This window comes from Halyomorpha halys, unplaced genomic scaffold (genome assembly GCF_000696795.3).
Source record: "Halyomorpha halys isolate HHAL.00 unplaced genomic scaffold, Hhal_1.1 Scaffold39.1, whole genome shotgun sequence".
Taxonomy (NCBI): domain Eukaryota; kingdom Metazoa; phylum Arthropoda; class Insecta; order Hemiptera; family Pentatomidae; genus Halyomorpha; species Halyomorpha halys.
This window is the reverse complement of record NW_027109179.1, coordinates 1,894,458-1,896,906: the sequence shown is the minus strand read 5'-3', so window position 1 is coordinate 1,896,906 and position 2,449 is coordinate 1,894,458. Positions and strand designations below refer to the sequence as shown.

Sequence of the window (2,449 nt, the reverse complement as noted above, 5' to 3'; positions counted from 1 at the left end):
AGTCTTTTAATTCGCAATTACAGAAATAATGGATTGATTCAAAGAATATTAAATATATAATAGTTTAAAAATAATTACAAAAGCTTAAAAAAAAAGTCTAAGAAATAAAAACTATATAATAATTTAAAAAAATAATATTCCAGTTACTGATTTAAATCATTTCCAATGAAATTTGTGCTGTAGGAGGCATACAATTTTAAACTTCCATATTATATTGGAAATAAAATATATATACCTTAAAGTATGCAGTTATAAAAATATAAATAAAAAATTGTTGTAGGTCCCACCGAGATTTGAACTCGGATCGTTGAATTCAGAGTCCAAAGTGCTAACCATTACACCATGGGACCTCCAATAGAGTATTTTTTTAATACAAAACGAGACCATGGTTGATGTTTTTTCGATTACATTAATATAAAATACTTATGTGTTGCTTAACACGTAAGGTATACATAGTGTCCTTAACCGTTGTCCGAACAACTTCATAACCATGGTACCATTCATTGGACATATATTTGTATACGTTTGTGTAAAATGTATATTTTCTGAAAAAAAAAAAAAATTTAAATCGGTTTCGGTTTGGAAAAAAATATTGCAGTTTTGATTCTGGTTTTCAAAAATGAATCTAAACAATATTTAATAAGTTATTATTTTTTATTAAACTTTTTTAGCATTTTAGGGAGTTTTTAAAGTAGGATATCATTAAAATACTTACTTGCTCCAATCAATTTTTCATATTTTTTACAGGAAGGAATTAGTAGAAATATTCCAACTAAATGTAATTGTGGAAATGAATAGAATAACATCTATAAACCCTTGTTAGTTTAAGGGTTAGCATATTTAAGATGTTAAAATGTTGTTAACCCTTTACTGTATTGTAACCCCCACTTTCAGCGGACCCTTATAATGGCAAACGAAGGGCCAAGCTGTAAGTATATATATTTAGACTTAGGTTTTAAATATATATTGTATTTATATTGAAAATTAAAAATAAATAGAGAGTAGGAAAAAATAATAATAAAGCAGTATTTAAATTGTTACCGAGAGTTCAGTATTGCGCCCCATCTATTTTTTTATTTTTAAACCCGTAACGATATAAGTTTATATATTATTAAATGAAAAAATAATATTATTATTTAATTTTTATTTATTTACTGCAGAGTGTATTTTTGTGATTTATATATTTCATTTAAATTAATATCTGGAATAATGTTATTTGTGTTTTTTATCCGTTAAGTATTAATTTAACATCTATTAAGAATAAAGTGTAGAAAATTGACCGTAGATTACTTATTGGTCTAATTCCATGATTATCAATCAATCCTTTTTATTATTCAATTTTTTATTATTTAATATTCAATTCAATATTTTGTATAATTCCAAATTTTTTTGTACTATTTCTTTTCAATTTTATGTTCTCTAAATGATGAAGATTGGTTGTTATCTCTTTTATTCTATAGCCCTGATGAAGACCTGAAACTCAGGTCGAAACGTCGGCATAAATAAATATTTTTTTGTTTATTTATGTTTTCCTTTGTTGACCGCACCTACCGACCGTCTTCTCCAATCAATAACATCTATTAAGTATTAGTAACAAGTAGAAATAATATTACAGGAAAGATGCTCCCACTTAATAATATATTTATCTTGACATCCTGGTCCCATGGTGTAATGGTTAGCACTCTGGACTTTGAATCCAGCGATCCGAGTTCAAATCTCGGTGGGACCTTTCATTTTTTTTTTAATCGTCCAACTGAATTTTAAAAAATGCTAAAAGTTCAATGTTTTCGGTAAACATAATGTTTGTAATTTTTTTTAAATTTCTATCATTCATCATAAATAGTTAATAATAAATAAAAAAGTTTTTTATATTCATTAGTTTACTCAAACAACTTACTTATTTTGAAATTATTATAATTCCATTATATCTATGGCATATTTCTCAGTGATGTTAAGTACATTTCCACAAGCATTACGAAATATAAAATTAAAGATTCTCTCTTTTAAGAAAATGACAACTTTTTATTTAGCTGTTAGAATGAACATGTTTAGAATTTATACCTAAATGTGATGAGTCAATAGTTTAGTTTATTAAAGTAAAAAAAAAAAATCAAAGGTCCCACCGAGATTTGAACTCGGATCGCTGGATTCAAAGTCCAGAGTGCTAACCATTACACCATGGGACCAGGATGTGCGATAGAATATATTATTAGGTGGGAGCATCTTCTCTATAATACTATTTCTAATTATTAGCCATGTTAAATTAATTAAATACAATATATGATTTTCATAGAAATTACACAATACATAATAATTTTTTTTCTAAAAATCGGTGCTTACATAATAAATAATAATGCTAGTTGTGAACATTAATATACTAACTGGATATAAGATTCTTAGTCTATAAACATTTACTTATAGCAAGTATATAAGTTTTTGAAAAAAATTG

General features: G+C 25.8%; 3 non-coding genes across 3 annotated transcripts; 1 reads left to right on the top strand and 2 right to left on the bottom strand.

Annotated features, from left to right (window-relative positions):
• Window positions 1-278: 278 nt before the first annotated feature.
• On the bottom strand, window positions 279-350 carry TRNAQ-CUG (transfer RNA glutamine (anticodon CUG)). The gene has a single exon. It is a non-coding gene; the product is annotated as a tRNA-Gln (tRNA).
• Window positions 351-1,657: 1,307 nt separating this feature from the next.
• Window positions 1,658-1,729, top strand: TRNAQ-UUG (transfer RNA glutamine (anticodon UUG)). The gene has a single exon. It is a non-coding gene; the product is annotated as a tRNA-Gln (tRNA).
• Window positions 1,730-2,114: 385 nt separating this feature from the next.
• Window positions 2,115-2,186, bottom strand: TRNAQ-UUG (transfer RNA glutamine (anticodon UUG)). The gene has a single exon. It is a non-coding gene; the product is annotated as a tRNA-Gln (tRNA).
• Window positions 2,187-2,449: the final 263 nt, after the last annotated feature.